Here is a 20,914-nt window from a genome sequence, read left to right as displayed (position 1 = left end):
CCCTCACGTGACCCTGATTGGGAGGCTAAACACCTTGCCCGAGGGTGACCCGTAGGCTATCGGATCCACCTCCTTTTGCTGAGCCATTGCGCAGCCCCGACACCGAACCTTTCACCTCACGTAACGTTTTATGTTTTTTTTTTGACAAAAGTTGACTGCTTCACAGGGAAGGGGGCCCCATAAACTCTGAGCAGAGCCCTAAGGCCGTAGCCATAAAAAGGTTGTGAGAAGCTGCTTTGGAGTGTTTGGGGCAAGGTTGTTTCAGGCATTCGGAAAGATTGCGAGTGAACGGCAGGATTTTAAGTAAAACCAATTAAACTCCGTGAGCGTGCAGCTCCACAGAGGAGCAGCACAAGGATGATTTTGTCCCAGTAGGATATTACCAGGCCTTGCACTTCCTCACCACATTGATCTTTCGTTCCCAATTGATTGGCAAAGTGGCCTGCACCTTCCCCCGATAAGATGCTGTCATGTGGAGCAGAGGAAGGAGCCACCAAATGTTAATCAATAGTTACCGTAGCAACTCTGTCAACAATGCCACAAACGAGAGATTACAGTGCAATGATGGTGAATCTCCTTCTCTTGGGATTGCCACGCAGGCGTAATATTTGTTTGTGTTTAAATGGAGTGTTTTAAGAAAAGAACGCATGCGGGCCTCCCAGTCATTGGAGCAGGTGGATCCCCTACCTCTCGGTTCCAGGGAGCCTGATTCGAAACTAACCTCCAATGCTGTCTGGTGGCGAATGAACTTTCTGCCTGTGGCCGCATTGATTTTGTCTTTCGTCCCAAAGACCGAGAGGTTAATTGGCATGTAGGCAAATGGTAGAATCTGGAAGAGCTGATGGCGTTGTGCAGAGAACCTAATGTGATGAGTTCAAAGTTTAGATTTATGGTCAGAGTGCATACACGACATCACGTACAGACCTGAGATTCCTTTTCCTGTGGGCCAGGCAGAATTTCTACTTACCGTTAGTGCAAAAAAATTGGACTCAAAGAAAAGATACACATATAAGAGAGCGAAATGAAAGCAAAGAAAGAAATGTTAATAAACTGACTGTGCATTACAGGAGATAAATATTCAATAATAAATAATGAGCAAAGTACGAGTCCTTAAATGAGTCCCTGATTGAGGAGTCTGATGGTGGAGGGGGAGCGACTGTTCCTGAACCTGGTGGTGCGAGCCTTGTGGCCCCGAGACCTCCTTCCTGATGGCAGCAGTAGCGAGAACAGAGCGCGTACTGGGTGGTGTGGATCCTTGGTGATGGCTGCTGCCCTCTCATGGCGGTGTTCCCCGTAGAGGTTCTCGACAGTGGGGAGAGATTTGCCTCTGATGTCCACTTCGTTTTGCAGGGCTTTCTGCTCAGTGGTATTAATGCCCCCTAGGCCAAGCCATGATGCACTCTTTCCACTACATATCTGTCGTAGCCTGCCAAGGTACCGAACCTCCGCAAACCCCGAGGAAGTAGAGGCGCTGATGTGCTCTCTTCGCGATGACACGTGTGCGTCGGGCACAGTAAAGGTCCTCCAAGACAGTGACTCCCAGGAATTTCAAATTTGTTTACCCTCTCCAACTCATTCAGCTTAATAATGACCAATGTTAAGAGTCCTTAAATCAATCTCTGACTGAGAGATCCTCCAGCATTTGTACTGCAACCCTAGCATCTGCAGACTTTGGAGTTCACTCTGATTGAGTTTGTTGTTGAGGAGTTCCTGAACCTGGTGGTATGAGTCTTGTGGCACTTATATTTGTTTGCTGATGGCAGCTTTCCAGATGGCGCTTGATGGTTAAGCATGAACATTGGGGGCCAAAGGGCCGACGCCCTGCTGTAATATATTGAGTAGACAACAACAACCGCTTTAATAATTTAAGAAATGGGAGTAGGTGTTGGCCGTCCAGCTCGTCAAGCTTGCTCCACCAGTCAATGATCTCCACCTACCTGCGTTTTCCCCATATCCCTTAATTTCCCTACTGAAAATCTATCCAACCTTAAATATATTTTACTGAGGTCGCCTCCACTGCTTCTATGGGCAGCGAATTCCTCAGATTCACCACCCTCTGGGAAAAGCTGTGCCTCCTCATCTCCCTCCTAAATCTACTAGCCTGGATCTTGAGGCTATGTCCCCCAGTTCTAGACTTCCCCACGAATGGGGACAACTTACCTACCTTAATCTTATCTGTGCTTTTCAGAATTTTATATTGAGTATAACCATATAACAATTATAGCATAGAAACAAGCCAACTTGGCCCTGCTAGTCCATGCCGAACACTTTCTCCCACCTAACCCCACTGACCTACACTCAACCCGTAACCCTCCATTCCTTTCCCATCCATGTACGTATCCAACTTTCTCCTTAAATGATAGGGGCTGGAATGTTAAAATTGTACAAGACTTTGGTGTGTCCAAATTTGGAGTATTGTACATACTTTTGGTCACCAAGGTATAGGAAAGATGTCAACAAATTGGAGCAAGTGCAGAGAAGATTGACTAGAATGTTGCTGGGGTTACAGGGTCTAAGTTATAGGGAAAGGTTAAATAAGTTGGGTTTTTATTCTTTGGAGCATAGAAGGTTGAGAGGATTTGATTGAGGTATTTAAAATTATTTGGGGTATAGGTAGAGTGGATGTGGAGGGGCTTTTTCCTTTAAGAAAGGGGGAGATACAAATGGAAGGACATGAGCTGAGAGTTAGGGGAATAAAGTTTAGAGGAAATATGGGGGGACAGGGACACTTCATTACTCAGAGAGTGGCGGTTTTGTGGAATGAGCTTCCAGACAAAGTGGCAGAGCCAGGCTCGATATTAGCATTTAAGGAGAATTTGGATATGTACGTGGATGGGAAAGGAATGGAGGGTTACGGGTTGAGTGTAGGTCAGTGGGACAAGTTGGCTTGTTTCTGTGCTGACAAAAGACAAAGGAGGAAAAACCCAACACCCAACCCCAACCCACCAATTTTCCCTTGCAACCGCTGCAATCGGGTCTGCCTGTCCCGCGTCGGACTTGTCAGCCACAAACGAGCCTGCAGCTGGCATGGACATTACCCCTCCATAAATCTTCATCTGCGAAGCCAAGCCAAGGAAAGAATATATGTCTCTATCAGATCCCCTCTCATTCTGCTAAACTCCATTGAACGCAGATCCAGAAGACTCAATCTCTCCTCATAGGCTAACCCTTTCATCTCTGGAATCCACCTGGCGAACCTCTTCTGCACCATCTCTAACGCCAGTACATCCTTCCTCAAGTAAGGAGACCAGACCTCCACGCAGTCCTCCAGATGTGGCCTCACCAGTTGCAGCATTACCTCCCTGCTCCTAAATTCAATCCCTCTCGCAACGAGGGGCAACATTCCACTGGCTTTCTTGAGAATCTGCAAACCAATCTTTTGCCATTCATGCATGAGCCCTCCCAAGTCCTTCTGCGTGGCAGCACGGCTGCGATCGCTTTCCATTTAAATAATAATCTGATCCTCCATTTTTCCTTCCAATGTAGATAAGCTCACGTTTGCCGATGTTGTACGCCATCTGCCACTCACTTTTTAATTTTTACAGCAGGAAATAATTTGGATTGCAGCCGAGTTTATAGCCAGGCACACTGGGTGGAGGTGGAGGTCAGGTGTTACGTGTGAGGGCAGTCGTGAAGAACATCTCACAGGAGGTGCCTGTGTGGAGAAGGAGGCACACATTGAGAGTCACACATTAATTGGATTAGTTTGGTGATGGAAAGGCAAAAGATTGCTTGCATGAATGCACGGTGTTGGCTAATGTGAATATTTTTTTCTGAGCTCAAGCATGGGTTTGAAATAAAGGGCGTTGATTACAGAGGAAGCTCTGACATTCTCTAACCTTGCCATTTATCACATCTTTGAAACCGATCATTCAACCGCGACTAAGAATACCAATTGAGGGGGGAAAAATGTTCTCTTATTGTCACGACAGGAATATTTGTTGCCTCCAGCTGTCATGGAAACTCAGAGTGAAGGTATTTTTAAAACAGACCTGGTCTCTCTCGTTGGATTCGATAACTGGAAGCCTTGAAGTTCATGAAGGGAACTGATCTGGGCAAATTGTTCCTTGCAGTGAATGCTTTGAAAGTCAAGGGATAGGACTTGTAAAATAAAATGGGATTTTGGAGAGCAAAGGGGAATTGTTATCTGTGTCTTGTGAGAACCACGCATTGGAAATGAGAATGGAGGGACGTGAGGAAATGGTGATCTTGGGACAAATCACATTCCATGCTGGATTGTGCATCCTGTTCCTGTGGGGGGGGGGGGGGTGGGTGGGGTGGGGTGGAATCCTTAGTTGTAGGAACTGGGGAATCAGGAGAGAGGTCATGGGTAGTGGTGAGCCTCCATTAAATGTGGAATGCCTTCTCAAAATCCAAAGACAAAGCTTCAGGTGGCACGTTACAGGCTTTGGAAACCAGACTCAAAGCATGGGCCTCAAATAGACCTTTCCTTCCATTAGCCTGGGCCATCTGAGTCAGCTTTTCCAAAATAGAACTTGTGGACATAAATAACCACATTTCCTGCTCACCGTCCTGGGGCCTTGGTGGGTACTTAACAGCTGAAATAAATCATGGAGCAAAGTGGGATGTATTAGCTGCAAACTTGAATCCTAGGACACTTAGCTCATTCAATGTTTGCATAACATCCCAATGATATTCACTGAACCATTACAATGCAGAAGGAAGCTATTCAGACTATCATATCTGGGCTATCTTCAGTTAAAATAATGCTGTTAGTCCAATTACACCTGATTGGGCAAGAAAAATAATTTGCCACAAAACTCCTATCTGGTCCATTAATGTCCAAACTTGCTGTCGTTCTGGTTATTGGGTTGTCACTTATTCTAAAGCAGTGGTTTTCAAACTGGCCCCCTAAACTCACATTCCATCCTCAGCAATCCCTAAGCCTTCGGTGCTCTGTGATTAGTAAGGGATTGCTTAAGGTGGGGTGTGAGTGGGACGGGAAGGTGGAGAATCACTGCTCTTGACCCGATTGTTACTGAAATATTTTGCTTGAGAAAAATTGTAATTGGCCCATTTCCTTTGGAGTTCTGAGACTGCACATAATGAATCAACGAGGTACGATTAAAACAGTGGTTTTTCAAATTTTTCCTTCCCACCCACATCTCACCTTTAGCAATCCCTTACTAATCAAAGAGCACTTATGGCATAGGGATTACTTGAAGTGGGATGTGAGTGGAAAGAAAAAGGTTGAGAACCACTGTTCTAAAGCAAGGTTGAGACATCTAGTCTTTAATGTGGCGATGTGTAGGAATGTAGCTGATTAGACTGGGTTCGGAAAGTACCTGCCGTACGAGTGAGAAGGGCTGCTGTGGTCATTGGCACCTGGGTCTCCAGGCCCATGAAACTCAGCCACCCTCCAAAATGGCCTGAAACATGGAAGTCTGCAGACTCTGTGATTGCTGTTAAAAACACAAAAGTGCTGGAAGAACTCGACAGATCTCGCACGGCCCGTAGGAGGTAAAGATATACAACCGGCATTTCAGCCCTGAGCCCTTGGGTGGGTCGGTAATAAATATTTACCTCCCACGGACGCTGGGTTCCTCTAGCATTTCTGTGTTTTACCTTACTAAATGGTCCAATGTGCCTTAATGTGTATGAATGCGAGAATTTATAAATTTAAGTATCAAATTGCGATTTTAAGGTTGGCAATGGGTGTGGCAAGAAAATGTATAGCTGTAACTTGTGATTTCATGACACGTGCTTCAAGCATATAAAAAAAACCACGAAGGGCAACATGTCATTGAAAATTCATTTCCTGCATTCGCATTTGGGACTCTTGTGGTTATTGGTGCCGTCAGTGACGAACACGGTGAAAGGTTTTACCAGGGCATTCCGGCCATGTATCAGGATAACTGGAATCCATCAGTGCCGGCTGGCTATTGTTGGACACTGACACGAGAGGCATCAGATGCTGAGTACAGCGTTTTTAAAAAAAAAACATTTTTAGGTCAGTTGAACTAACGCAATGTCTCAGCGTCACGATGGGATTAAACACGCTAAATTCAATAAAATTTATTGATTTAATATTTCTCCAACTTCTACGTGATGCAGCAAATCTGAAATTATCGGGTGTTCATTTTGATGTCTGTCATAATTTACTTTTCAGGAAGCAAACCTTTTGTAAAAATTTGTTCAGTGTAATCACATCTTGTGGGCAGCATGGTTGGCGTAGTGGTGGGCGTGAAGCTATTACAGCGCCAGGGATCGGACCCGGGATCGAATCCCATGCTGTCCGTAAGCAGTTTGTGCATTCTCCCCATGTTTGCGAAGGTTTCCCCTTGGGGGCTCCTGTTCCCTCCCACTGTTCAAAAATGTACCGGTGATTGTAGGGTAATTGGGCGGAATGGGCTTGTGAGCTGAAGGGCCCTGTTACCGTGCTGTTTGTCTAAAAATTTAAGTATCTAGTGTTTAAAGTAGAACTCAGCGTGGTTGGAGAACCTTAGTTCTCCAGAGGTCAGAAGAAAGCAAGATCTTCTTGTGAGATGCAAAGCCCTTGAAGAAGAACTTGTTCCTCAGGTGGGACAATCTAGATTTGTTGGAGTTAAACTGGGATGTCTGCTGACACTGAGGTCGAGTACAATACACAAGCGGCGTGCTGGAGAATCTCAGCAGGTCATGGGACATGCGTAGAAGGCAACGTTTCAGGCCCAAATGCTTCAAGGTGTGAGCATAAAGCAGGAAGGCGCCTAAATGAAAAGGTGGGGAGGAGCACAGGCTGACACACAAAAGGTCGGGGGGGGGGGAGGGTTCAGGATTTGTTGGACATGGGCTGAAAATTCATCAGCTAGAGAGTTGTAGACTTGTGGAATTCTATCTCGGGATGTCTTTTGGATTTATCAATTTAACGTGAGCTATTGGCATTGAGTTTTTTCATGAAGTACCTATTAAGCTGTAGCAAGTAAGAATTTTGGGGCATATGAACATCGTACGATATGTATGACAATAAATTTCTTATCATGCGGATGGCCAGTGGCTGGGTAAAATTCCAGCCTGCGATCAGTTGATTCCTGTCCACTGAAGGGACAGAACAGGTTTTAATGATCAATCAAAGGGAGATAGGAAGCAGAAAGGTAGATGGGGCGCACAAGTAGCAGCTCAGGTAGTGGAGTTGCTGCCCCTCAGCACCACTGAACCCAGGTGCAAGCCCCACCTCCCCATTCCTCGGGGCTGTCGATGTGGAGCCTCATCATCTGAGCCCTCCATTTTCCACCTCCCACAGACAGCCAGGTTGGTGGGTTAATTGTCAGGCGACCCATGACCGCAGGCAAGTGGTAGAATCCCATGGGAAAGTGAGTAATCTCAAAAGGGGTGAGAGTAAATGGATGTTTCTTTAGGAGGATCTTTCCTGGATCCAACACACTAATGGCAACATAAAGAAAGTAAATCAGTGCCTCTACTTCCTCAGGAGTTTGCGGAGGTTTGGTACGACATCAGAAACCCTGAAAAATTTCTGTAGATGTGTGGTGGAAAGTGTGCTGGCCGGGTGCATCACGGTCTGTGGAAAGGGGGCACAAATGCTCCTGAGCGTAAAGCCCTGCAAGAGCTAGTGGACACTGCCCAGGACCTCACAGGCAAAACCCTCCCCACCAACAATAACACCTACAGGGAACACTGCTGTCAGAGAGCAGCAGCGATCATCAAGGATCCATCCACACCACCCAGCACACGCTGGTACCATCAGGAAAGAGGTCTCGGTGCCACAAGACTCGCATCACCAGGTTCAAGGAACAGCTGCTCCCCCTCCACCGTCAGACCCCTCAATCAGGGACTCTTACTTTTGCACTTTCTTGATTAAAAAAAATCTCTACTGCACAGTCAGTTTGTTTACATTTCTTTATTTGTTTACTACACGTGTATGTTGTGTACAGTGTTTTGCACGATCAATAAGTGGTAATTCTTCCTCACCCGCAGGAAAAAAGAATCTCTATGTGATATGATGTATGTACTCAGACAATAAATCTGATCTGAGGAGGACCGAGGGACCCATGTCTGTGCTTTGACTCAGACAAACGAATGTGATTTTGTCAGGTGGAGGAGCTTCTCCTCCCTCTTGCCATCTGAAGCAGGCAAAGAAGTTGCATCCACGCAGATAAGAAAGGAAGTTGGTGGAAGAAATCGCTGGGCCATGACAATAAACTCCCAGGTCGTTAAAAGAACCTGTCCCGCAACAGTGAATTTGGAAAGCAAGGAACCTCTCTAAACAGGGCGTAGCTGTTTACAAATTGAAAACTACCTGCGAGAGGTTTTACTGGGAGCGCTGGCACATCTGAAAAGCCTCAGATCCTATCAGGGTGCCCTCAGCCTTTGATCATTGGGGTGGGGGGGGGCATTGAGGGACCTGCTGCTTTTTAAAAAATTGATGGTGAGAGTCCCTTTGTTCTGTTGTCATTAATGGCGGGTCTCTAGTGTTGCTGGAGCAGGCCTGACCGGCTATTTTCTCTGTGGCAATTTAATGCCTCGAGAGATCAAGGTGGGGCTTGGCATCACCTTTCTGACATTCCTTTTTAAGTTCGCCCACCAGTAGCGATTAAGACCTTTTCTGGACCGGAGGTCTCAAACCTGTGGAACCAGAAATCCAGGGGACACCTTGATGACTCAAATCTCTCCCTGCTATAGGTTATTGAAGCTGGGGGAGGATGGGCAGGAATTGTAACCCCCCCCCCCACCGCCCCCACCAAAAGTAAAGAGCAGAATATTTTGCCAAATTCATTTCGCTCTCCCCATAACCCTAATAGGAGGCAGAAACGTTGAAGGTGTGATGTGATTAATAAAACAATAAAAATGTGCCTTCCACTTACATTGCTCTCGATTATTAGGCCCCAGTTTAAATGATCTGATGCCCACTTGGTGAAATGAAACACTGATAGCCCGAGGCAGTACTATTATTCCATTTTTTTTAACAGCTGTGGCTTCTTAAAGAGGTCACACTTGCCCATTGTCAGTCAGTTTGTACATTAAAAAAATGTCACCATGTGATTGATCATCGAAACCTGTTCTGTGCATCGATGATCTTTTGAAATTTAATTCCTCCGTTGATCCCCAGGGGCAGGTGATTCTGGTCTTTTGTGCCAGGAAGGATTTGATTTATTGCACCTGAATTCTTCAAAGAGTAGGTGGAGGGACGGGGTTGGGGGGGCGGGGGGTGAAATAATGGGGAGACAGCTCCCCCAATGGCCGGATGGCTAAAGGGACATCTCTTACCCAGTCATGGTTGCTGCAGGAATGCAGATTTCAGATTTATTGTCAGAGTACATACGTGACATCACATACAAAGCTGAGATCCTTTTTCCTGCAGGCGCGGCAGAATTGCCACTTATTGGCTGTGCAAAAGAAAAAGACTCAACGTACACAAATAAAGAAATGTAAGCAAATTGACTGTGCCACTCGGAGAATTTTTAAAAAATCAATATGGTCTTTAAATGAGTCCCTGATTGAGTTTGTGGTTGAGGATTCTGACGGTGGAGGGGGAGCAGGTGTTCCTGAACCTGGGGGTGCGAGTCTTGTGGCACCGAGACCTCTTCCCTGACGGCAGCAGCGAGAACAGAGCGTGCGCTGGGTGGTGCGGGTCCTTGATGATCGCTGCTGCCCTCGGACGACAGCGTTCCCTGTTGATATTCTCAATGGTAGGGAAGGTTCTGCGTGTGATTGCCCACTGCCTTTTGCAGGGCTTTACGCTCCACGGTATTGGTTACCCGCCCCTCCGTACCAGGAAAACATATCCCAGTTTTCGAGCAGCAAGATCTCACAACGGCAAGGTCTCTTTGCTGTCTTTGCATCACGGGGCAAACATTTATATCAAAGACCTTACAAATTAAATAAAAATAGTGGAAGAAAAAGACAAAGTGAGGCAGTGTCTGGGGTTCATTGTTGATTCAGGAATCTGATGGCAGAGGGGAAGAAGCCGTCCTTGTGCCGCTGAGTGCTCGTCTTCAGGCTCCTGTACCTTTTTCCCGATGGTGGCAGATTGAAGAGGGCCTGATCTGGGTGGTGGTGGGGGTTCCTTGAGGATTGAGGCTGCTTTCTCAAGACACCACCACCTCAATGGAGTGGGATCTGGTGCCTAGTTGACAACCCTCTGGAGTTTTTTCTTGTCCTGAACGTTGGCAGATAGCGTGCTCTCCGTGGAACACCGATGGAAGATTTGGAGAGTCTTCAGTGACTTACCGAATCTCCTTAAACTCCTCACAAAATTCAGACTGGTGTTTCTGTGTATTGCTCGACAATTACAGCATCTGCAGGCTTAATTATGCCAAGATTACATTGTTTCGGGGTTACTTGAAGCACAGAGGGAACATTGGTATCAGAAACAATAGGTATTTTCTGTGACGACTCAACAGACGATGAGATCTTCTTCTAAAACAATGTACTGGAAGAACTCAGTGGGCAGGGCAGCATCAGTGGGAGAAAGAGGAGGGTCGGATGTTTTACATCCGAGCCCTTTATTGAAATTCCAGCTTCAAACGCCGGCCCTTTTACTCCCACTCATGCTGCCTGATCCCGTTAAATTCCTCGAACAGATAGTGGGTTTTTTTTCTCTCCAGATTCCAGCTCCTGTAGCCTCTCGTGCCTGAGGGAATTAAGGGATACGTTGGGGGGGTGGGGGGGGGGGGGGGGGAAGGCAGGTAGGTGGAGCCCGAGCCTATCATCAGATCAGGCGTGATCATATTGAAGACGGATTGACTCCTGATCCTATTTCTTGTGTCTCCAGTAAGATCTTGTTCTGGGTGGGCCGTGGTCGCAGAAACCCATGCCTTTTACAAGTTGTCAGGCTGCATGGAGGCAGACACACCGAGTCCGTGCAAACCGACGTGCATTCACACTCATCCCATGTAGTGTCCCCACATTCTGGAGTTGAGAGGGCACTTGGCGATCATCCGAGGCTTGTAACTCTCAGTGCTATGTGACCATGACATGAAGGGAGATTTGATAGGGGTATACAAAATTATGGTGGGTAAAATAGAGAGTCAATGCAAAATTTTTAATTTAAAATAAAATAGACAAAGAGCACACAAGCCCAAATACCCCAATAATCCTACAATTTATTTTCCATCGACGTTAGGAGAGATAAAAACGAGAGGTTATTCAAATTAAATTTAGACGCACAGCACGGCCATTTCAAGCCACAAGTCCGTGCCGCCCAATTAACCTACACTCCCAGTATGTTTTGAACGGTGAGAGGAAACCAGAACCCACCTCCCCCGCAGACACAGGGAGGACGTACAAACTCCTTACAGACAGCGCGGGATTTGAACCCCGGTGCCGATCGCTGTCGAGGCTTTGCGCTAACCTCTACACCAACACCAATCATCCCTCCCTTCTGGCTAAGGGTTGAAAGGGAGCATTGGGGTGAACTTCTTCACGCAGAGTGGTGGGACAAGCTGCCAGCTGAATTGGTAAAAGATTAGCTGAATTGGTGATTGCGCGAGGTCGATTTTGACATTAAATTTTGGACAGGTAGATGGATGGGAGGGAAATAGTCTGGAATGTAGCCAGTGGGACTAGGCAGTATAATAGAATGGCTGACGGGCCTGTTTCTGTGCTCTAGTGTTCTACGCTCCCATCAACTCTCTCCTGGTCTGACCGCTCTCCATGCACCACAGCCCGTAAACCCACCTCCCCATGCATTGTTGGGGTGTATGAGAAAAGTGTGGCATCCGGTGGTCACAGGAAGAAGATGTCAATGAGAGACAGACCCTGGAGCCGTGGGGCAATGGGCTCCACCATACACAATTGTGCCGGAGAAGCTCAGCAGGTCACGCAGCAGCTGCCACCGGAAGTTGAGGGTCCACCGACGTTTCAGGCCTGAGCCCTTTGGTCAGGGTTAAGTAAAACCCACCTGGTTAAAGAGGAAGGGAGAGGAGCTCAGGCGAGCAGGTAAAAGGTCAAAGATGAGGGGGTGGGGGGGAGAAGAGAAAAAAAAAGCTGAGTGGTAATGGGAAGAGGGCAGCTCTCCGATAGGAGACGGAAGGTGGGGAGCTAGAGGAAAGGAGACGGAATAGGGAGAGACACTTGGGGGAGGGGGGGTTAGCTGTTGATGTTCATGCCATCTGGTTGGATATAAAGTGTCCTTCCTCCAATTTGCGGGTGGCCTCTGTTTGGCAGTGCATGTCGATGTGGCATTGTGGTGGAGAATTGAAGTGGGTGGCCACGGGGAGAGGAGCTTAGGCGCTCAATGAGATGACCTCCCAGTCTGCGTCCAGTCGCTCCAATGTAGAGGCGGCCACATCGGAAGCACCAGATTCAGTAGACGGCCCCTGAAGTAGGAAAGTGCAGACCCTGCCAGCTGATTTTCTGCAGCTGGTGCAGGGGATGAGGCACCTTTCAAATAACGGTGGTGAAAGGTGGTTCCACTTGGGAACTTAATGCACACAGGAGTAGGAGTCGGCCATCCGACCCGTCAAGCCTGCTCCGCCATTCTTTTTATAATTTTTTTATTTTTCACACTATAAACCATATTGACCAAGATACATACAGATATTTTTCTTCTTAAATATATATAATGTCGTTTTCTCCCCCTTTTTCCCCCCTCCCTTCCCTCCCTCCCTTCCCCATTTATTTAAAGTTCAATCTAAGCCTGCTCCGCCATTCAATGAGATTGTGGCTGATCTGATGATGGGCTCATTCATCTCTGCTGACCTGCCTTTTCTCTTAATTCCCCTACGATGTAAAAAATCTCTCCAACCTTATATTTACTGATATCATCACCACTGCTTCAATGGGCTTCACTGAGTTCAGTGGGCAGAGAACTCCACAGATCCACCACCCTCATCTCCGTCCTAAACCCTACTGCTCTGAATCTCGAGGCAGCGTCTGCTCATTCTGGTCCGTTCAACAGCATCCATAGGAAGCAAAGACGGACGGCCAACGTTTTGGGCCTGAGCCTTTCCTCCACACCCTAACAGAGGCCTCAGGCCCAAAACCGTTGGTTGGATACCTTTGACTTCGCTGGGCCCTGCTGTTTTCTCCCTGCACTTTGGTTCATGAACGCTGCAGTCACAGTGTCATCAGACTTTCCTGTTTAACCCCGCCCATTCCTGAAGGCAGCAGATACTGCTTGGTCAGTGGAATCTCCACCTGTCTCCTGCGGATTACGATGAAGAGAAACTGATCGATCTCATCACCTTGGGGATCATGGGAATTGCGGGGGTCAGGAGAGGGGGCATTTCAACCAGCAGCTTTATCTCATGAGCTGTGATGAATGTTAGTTTGACGGGACGTTTATTGAGTTTACCTTCTCACTGCAGGACAGGAGACAAATGTACTGAAGCTACCTTCTATTAGGAAATGGCTGTCTGATTGAAATGGCTGTCTTCACTTTCAGCTTCAGCCTTAATCGGATAAAGGAAACCATCAGTGCCTTTCATAAATGGACATCTGGCAGCACCAGTCATTCACTTTGTGAGCTGACAGGTCTTTAATGTTGCCTGATCACCAGGAGGTCAACTCCTTGTGTTGTTTAAACAACACCGCGTGACATATCTCGAGACCTTTTGATAGATTTCCTCTGCTAGCGAGTTTCATCAGTAAAAGCCTCACCGACCTTTCTTTGCAGCACGTAAATGAGTGGGAGAAACTCAACAGGTCAAGCAGCGTACTTGGGAAGGAAAGGGCAAACCAATGTTTTGGGCCCAGACCCTTCACCGGGTGTGTATATTTAATGTAGACCTCCAGCAAGGTAACAGGCCCATTCCCCCCAATTAACCTACAACCCCCAGTACATTTTTGAACGGTGGGAGGAAACTGGAGCCCCCCGAGGTGGTGGGGGGAGATCCACACAGACACGGGGAGAACGTACAAACTCCTCACTGATGGCGCGGGATTCAAACCCCGGTCCCAATCACTGGCGCTGTAGCGCAGTTGCGCTAACCGTGCTGCCCAATTAGTTCCTCTAATTTGTGGGTGGTCTCAGTCTGGCAGTGCATGGACAGACAAGTCATCAAGGTAATGGGCCGAGGAATTGTAATGCGTGGCCACAGACTGTTTAACTGATCTTTCTTTGCTAAACGTTATCAAATATAATGGTTGAGAGGATTGATTCTCCAAAGGTTCTTGTTGAAGTCAGCAAGTGGTGATTTTTTGTCGAGCAGATGACATCATTTGAAACCCACTCACTTTCAAGTCAGAGGGTTGTGAGTTCTGACTCAGGCACCTGAGCTCGTGGTTTCAGCTTAGACTTGGCTGCTGAGGGAATGCCATGTCCATAAGACCGTAAGTTATAGGAGCAGAAGTAGGCTCTTTGGCCCATCGTGATCCATTCTCCCACTCACCTTCTCCTCATTAGCCTTGATAGCCTGACTATTTAGACACCTCCATCATTCTCTGCCTTAAATACACCCAACGAGTTGGCTTCCGCTGCCGCCCGTGGTAGCCAATTCTAGAGGTTCACCAAGAAATTTGTCTGCATCTCTGGAGCTTCGAAGAATGAGGGGAGATTTGAGAGAGGTTTACAAAATTATGAGGGTTATAGATAGAGTGAACGCAAGTCGGCTTTTTCCACTGCGGGTGGGTGAGATACCAACTGGAGGACATGAGTGAAAGGGGAAAAGTTTAGGGGGATCATGAAGGGAAATTTCTTCACACACAGAGAAGTGGGAGTGTGGAATAAACTGCCAGGTGAAGTGGCAAATGCGGGCTCAATGTTAACATTAAAAAAAAATTTGGACAGGTACATGGATGTGAGGGGTCTGGGCAAAATAATAGTTTGGCGCAGACTAGAAGGGCTGTGCTGTAATGTTCTCTGGCTCTATTGTTTCCATCTCTGTTTTAAATGGGCGCGCTTCAATCCAGAAGTTGTGCCCTCTTGTCCGAGGCTCCCCTACTGTGGGAGACAACTTTGCCAAATCTGCTCTGTCCAGGCCTTTCGATGTTTTAAATGCTTCTCTGAGGTTCCCTGCATTCCCCCCCTCCCCCCTCCACATTCTTCTGAACTCCGAGGAGTCCAGTCCAAGAGCCATCATATGCTAATCCCTCCATTTAAGGAATCATTCTTGTTCATCTTCTTTGAACCCCCAAGGCATTTTATTTCCACTGAGACATTAAATTGAAGCCCTCTTTTGGGATTCAAAAGACCCCATGGGACGAAGAAATCCCCCCTTTCACCCTTAGTCCATGTCCTCTTCTTTGTATCTCACCTACCCTGAGTGGAAAAGTCCAACTTGCATTCACTCTGTCTATACCCCTCAACTGGATGTCGGGAGATAAACGTCTTTTTTTTTGTGGCTGTTAGTATCTGCTCGCTGCGCAGGGATGTGTTTTTTTTCCCCCCTGGATTTTAAGGAAAGTGAGTGAAAATGCTTGAGGTTCGAGCCAGGCCAGTGGCCACCTCACATTTTAACTGTCTGTCTCTTGGCCCTCAGTTTTCCCAAAGTACTTGGCGACAAATCATCTGCTTTCGATTGTTGGTTACTGTTGCTCCATGGAAATGGCTTGGCTAATTTTATGCACAAATAGCTTTTTATTGAGGTTTAATGGTTGGCCCGGACACCACAGGAAACACTTCAATGCAATACATTTTCTGGACAGTTTTTTAAAGTGATCAATTTAAGGGGTCGACTATTACGTGGATACTCTTTGAAGGTGTGATATACTCAGCGCTGGCTCAGTAATAGAGCAAGATTCAATTTTATTGTCATGTAATAAAAAAGTGTCATACTACACAAAATAGCTTTTGTCTGCTGCAAGGCTGACAGATTCGCCATCAGCAGAAATTGCCTTGAGCGCCTCTGACAGTCAGAGAAAGAACCCCCCCCACCGCGCCGTCACCATGTCCATTGAGCCACAGTGTCCATGGATTCACCTCCCGCAGCCACAGTCCAGTCCAAACCATTGGGGAGCTGAGCACCAGATTCAAACCTCCCATACCATTAAGATTCCTTCAACAACCTCGGCGCTCTCTCGCATTCCGGTTCTGATAGCTGGTGCCCCTCCAGCCAGTTTTGAGCCACTCTCCGGCAGTCCGCAGCCTGGTGCGAGTCCCTTGACCGCAGACTCCAGCAGCCCCCAGCTTCCGTGGGTTCCTTGTCTAAAGTCACCAGCAGCCCGCTGCCTGTGTGGGTTCTTCAGCCGTTGAAAACCCCCTCATTGGTCCGCTGCTGTAGTCACTGTCCCATGGGTCATCTCCTCTGCTTCTTCTCAGACCAGGAATGGTCTTCCCGTTTTTCTGGTGCCCCGCTTCCCTGGAGGGTGGAACGCCTCGTGGCTGCTGCCGATCACAGGCGCCATCATCTTGGGTTTGGGGATTTTAAATAAAACTAGTGCTGGCTCCTTTAACAGGCCAGTCAAAGCTTGAATGGAGCTGACGGCAGACAAACTGGGTGCTTGCACCCCGTGGAAGCGCTGTGTCTCCACTTCCTGCGGTCCACACCGTTAAAGCAGCTCCGGCATTGTCGCCATTTTTAAAAATTCCGAATTCAAGCAACCGGCAACCTCAAACAACCGGCAAAAAAAAAATCGAGGAAAATAAATAAAATTTATAAGAATAAATTTAAAAAGTAAGAGTTTGAAATTGTAAAAGTAAATGTTCTCTGAAGTAACACCTAAACTTTGGTGAAGATGGGAGCAAATATTCAGCCTTGGTCGGGCTTTGCTTGAATAAAATTGTGTGAAACAGCAATGGCGTTGCCCAGGATAAAGACCTGGTTGTTGCCGCTCGCTGTTGGTGTGACTCTCGTAAAGCTTTTTTAGCCTGGTTAGTAAGAGTCTCTGTCTTTATTGGTATTATGTTAAGTATATTAGTAAGGCTTTATCTGTAAACTTGGGTGTGGGGTAATTATCTATAATGTTATTGTTTTTGTTTCGGGCGGCTCCCTGGAGGGGGAGGAACCTGCAGATGCAATGACCAGTTAAATGTTTTCAAAGAATGCGAGTGAAGATAAAGTTAAAAGCTTTAAGGTTTATATATTCATGCAAGTGAAGTTTGTTCAGTGCAAGTACAGAGTAGTGTTTCTGTCTTTTAAATTGTTTATTCTTAATGCAACCGGAAAACTTGTTTATCTGGCATCTACCAATCCTCATAGGTGCCAGATACCAGGGGTTTTACTATATAATGTTAATTTCGGCCTAGCTGTGTTCCTACCCATGACAGTTTGTGTTAGCAAGCAGATGAAGAGTTGTGTTAGGGCTTTTGTGATTTTATGATAGTTACAGTATTAAGTACCCATTCAGGGATACAGTGACTAAAGTGAGGAAAGTTCAAGATTTTTTGGCCAAAAATAGGGGTCGACTTTTACACGAAGATACACAGTAACAGCACGGACCTTCTACTCAGATACCAGAGTGGATTTTTATCGTCTGAAAGTTAAAGCCGCAGCATTCTCTGCCGTTCTGCTTGTTACAGCTTCTTAGTGTGAAGGAGTGACACAGTGGAACAGCTGAGAGAGACCCTGCCTCTTAGTCCCTGGGATGGTCACTCTTGATTGACTGTGTGGAGTTTGCACGCTCTTCAGTTTCTTCCCTCATCCAAGCACCAAAGCCCGAGAGTTGGCAGGTAAATTCCCACTGGTGTGCAAGTGGGTGACAGAAGGTTGATGAGAATTGGGGGGTGGGGGGAAGACAGTGAAATAAGAGATGGAACTGGTTTGGGAATTCAAACACTCATGAACGCAGAAGACTACAGAAGGCACCAAACATAGCCAGGTCCATCACAGATTCCGAACATCATAAAGGACCCCCGTCACCCTCTTCTCACTGCTACCTTCAGCAGCTTGTGTCGGTACACAAGCCTGAAGACCAGCACCTCCTGGTTCTTCCCAACAGCCATCAGGCCCTTGTTAAACTCAGCAGAAACCTTAAAAAGGACTGTCTGCAGTATTGCAAAGACACTTGCACGAGGATCTTTGTAAATATTTATGATTCATTTTAATTCAATCACATTTCCCGCTGAGTGTTTTTTTGCCAAGTATCATTAAATAAGAATGTCGGATCATATGTACATTGTACAATGTATATGACAATAAATACATTTTCATTATCATTAATGTAGCATTAGTGTAAATAAGTGATTAATGTCAGCACAGAAAAGGTGGCCGCGGAAGGCCTGATTCTATGCTGGGAGCTCGGGGAAATTATGGACGTGCAACATAAACAGAAGGACTTAATAAATAGGATGAGGAGCGGGTCATCTGGCTGTCAAGCCTGCTCCGCCTTTCAGTAAGATCCTGGCTGATCTGGTCGGGGATTCGCCCATGCTTCTTAAATCCCCCATTATGCAAAAGCCGATCCAACTGTGTCTTAACTCTATTTAATGCTTCCTCAGATTCACTGCCCCCTGGGAAGAACAGTTCCTCCTCATCTCCGTCCTCAAGTTACTACCCCAAATCTCAAGTTCTAGGCTCACCCATCAGTGGGAACAACTTTCCCTGCCTCCGTTTTATCTGTCGCTTTCTAAGTTTTATACATTTCTATAAGATGGCCTCTCATTCTTCTGAATTCCAGTGAGTATAATCCCAGCCGACTCAAACTCTCCTCGTAGGCCAGCCCCTTCATCTCTGGGATCAACCTGGTGAACCTCCTCTGCACCGCCTCCAAAGCCAGTACTTCCTTCCTCATGTAAGGAGACCAGAACTGGACGCAGAGCTCCAGGTGCACCCTCACTAGTATCTTGTTCAGTTGCCTCAGAAACTCCCTGCTCCGAAATTCAATCCCCCTCGTGATGAAGGCCAACAGCCCATTTGCCTCCTTGGCAACCTGTTGCACCTGCAAACCAACCTTTTGCGGAGAAGGCCATTTACAGAGTTGGCCCTCTCATATGATGAAATGCATTCAAAGCTGCAAAGCCTCATCTTCCAGCGCTTTCGACACTCCAATTGGAGGTTAGGTCTGAACGCTTTTCCCAGAGACTGGTGAATCTATGGAATTTGTTACCCATTGAAGCAGTGGAGGCCACCTCAGTCTAAACAAGGTTGGATAGATAGGGGAATTAAGAGATATGGGGAAAAGGTAGGTTGAGCCCATCATTAGATCAGCCCTGATCTCATTGAATGGCAGAGCAGGCTCGATGGGCCAAATGGCCCTATTTCTTATGCACAGCCCCTTCTACACCCAGGAATTGTGCGTACCGCCTGCTGCACCAGTCCTCCTGCCCAATTAGACTTGGAGGCTCCCATTTCTTCGTTGAGTATTTCGGCTCCATCACTACCCTGGGAATGGAAACTGCTTATCTATCATTATTAGCCACTTCCTGCCACTCCTGGTCAATAAAGAAGTGCTTCCCTCCCTACCCTAAAAGGCCCATTTCAGCTCCAGCCCACCCCATTACCACCTAATGAAAAAAGCCTCATAGTAGTTACTGGTAATTAGCAGTCCTAATATGACATCCTATTAATCAAAATTAGAGCCATTGCTGGACTATTATGTCTACAGGGTGGACCCTAACCCAATTAGCCACAGAACTCCATAGAGCTTGACATAAGGCAGACAAAATTAATCTTGAGTTTCCTGGCAAAAAATAGAAAGAACTGCTAGCAAACTGTCCACTCAGTGAACTGGTGCTTTAAACTTTCACATTTCAAAGCAAGGTCTAACATGCTTTTGTTATTATGTTTATTGGACAGCATTACACCAGACAATGAAGACTTTGCTTCCTGAACACTTTTAGGTGTATTTTATGGAATTTGGGCTGCTGCTCGCATATGTACTTGAAGATTTTCCTATCACGTACCATTTTGTAAATAGAACCAATTTTGGGGTTTCCTGTCGCATTTTAAGCCGACTTCGAGCAGACAAAACCATGAAGTGTAACACATCATTGAGAATTCATTTTCTGCCTTCGTACTTGGGACCCCTTTGGTGCGGTCAGTGCCGAACGCGGTGAAAGGTTTCACCAAGGGCATTGTGACCGGTGGTCAGGGCAACCGGAATCCATCAGTGCCGGCCGACTATTGTTGGACACTGACCCGAGAGGCATCAGATGCTGAGTACGAATGAAAGTCAGCGGCAGAACACTTTTAGGTCAGTTGAACTAATGCAACACGTCAGCATCATGGTGCATTTAAACTTTCTAAATTCAATAAAAGTTAATTTAATGTTTTTCCACCTTCCTACGTAATACAGCAAATCTGAAATTATATTTGTGTTCAGCTTGAAGTTGTCTATCAATAATTTTTTTTTATTTTTAAAATTGAGACATACAACACGGTAACAGGCCATTTTGGCCCATATCCCCTTGCTGCCCAATTTACACCCCATTAACCTTCACCCTGAATGGTGGGAGGAAACTGGAGCCCCCGGAGAAAACCCATGCAGGCACGGGGAGAAAGTACAAACTCCTTGCAGACAGCGCGGGATTCGAACCCCGCTCCTGTTCCGATTGCTGGCGCTGTAAAGGCCGCCCATCCCCAATTTTTTTACAGGAGGAAAACCTTTTGTGAAATAAATTGTTCTCCAGTGTTATTTGAACTAATTCCCCTGCTCTGCAATTCCACATTTTTGGGAATTGCTGTGTGGGAGTGTCGCTGACAAGATCAACAAATGCTAATTACTACCAGTAATTACCCTTGAGAAAGTGGGAGGAGGGAGACTGTAGTCCTTCTGGTGAAGGTAATGGAGTGATGCCCTTCAGTCCCATGCTGACCACCAACCACTCATTTACCAACCAATCCTTCATTCATCCCACCTTCATTCTCAGATTTGACCGCTCACCTACACACCTGGGGCAATTTGCAGTGACTAATTCCTGACCACGTCCTTCGGTGTCCAGAGGAACTGCAGGCGGTCGCAGAGAGTGCGTGCAATCTCCACACAAGAGGTCAAGGCTGAACCTGGGCCCCTGGGGCTGTGAGGCAGGGTCTCCATCCATGGTTGTTAGACTGATGATAAAGAGCTGAAGTCATACTTCTAAGTCAGGATGGAAAACATCGCAGAAGGGAGCTTGGAGGTGTTGTTGCTCCCATCC

At 46.7% G+C, this 20,914-nt stretch overlaps 1 protein-coding gene across 3 annotated transcripts in view; it reads left to right on the top strand.

Moving 5' to 3' along the window:
- The window catches only part of LOC138745525 (AT-rich interactive domain-containing protein 3B-like), a 183,617-nt gene that overhangs the window by 84,854 nt on the left and 77,849 nt on the right, over positions 1-20,914 (top strand). The window lies entirely within an intron of this gene.

The sequence above is a fragment of the Narcine bancroftii genome, chromosome 11, assembly GCF_036971445.1.
Source record: "Narcine bancroftii isolate sNarBan1 chromosome 11, sNarBan1.hap1, whole genome shotgun sequence".
In the NCBI taxonomy this organism is placed as follows: Eukaryota; Metazoa; Chordata; class Chondrichthyes; order Torpediniformes; family Narcinidae; genus Narcine; species Narcine bancroftii.
This window is presented reverse-complemented; position numbering and strand designations above follow the sequence as displayed.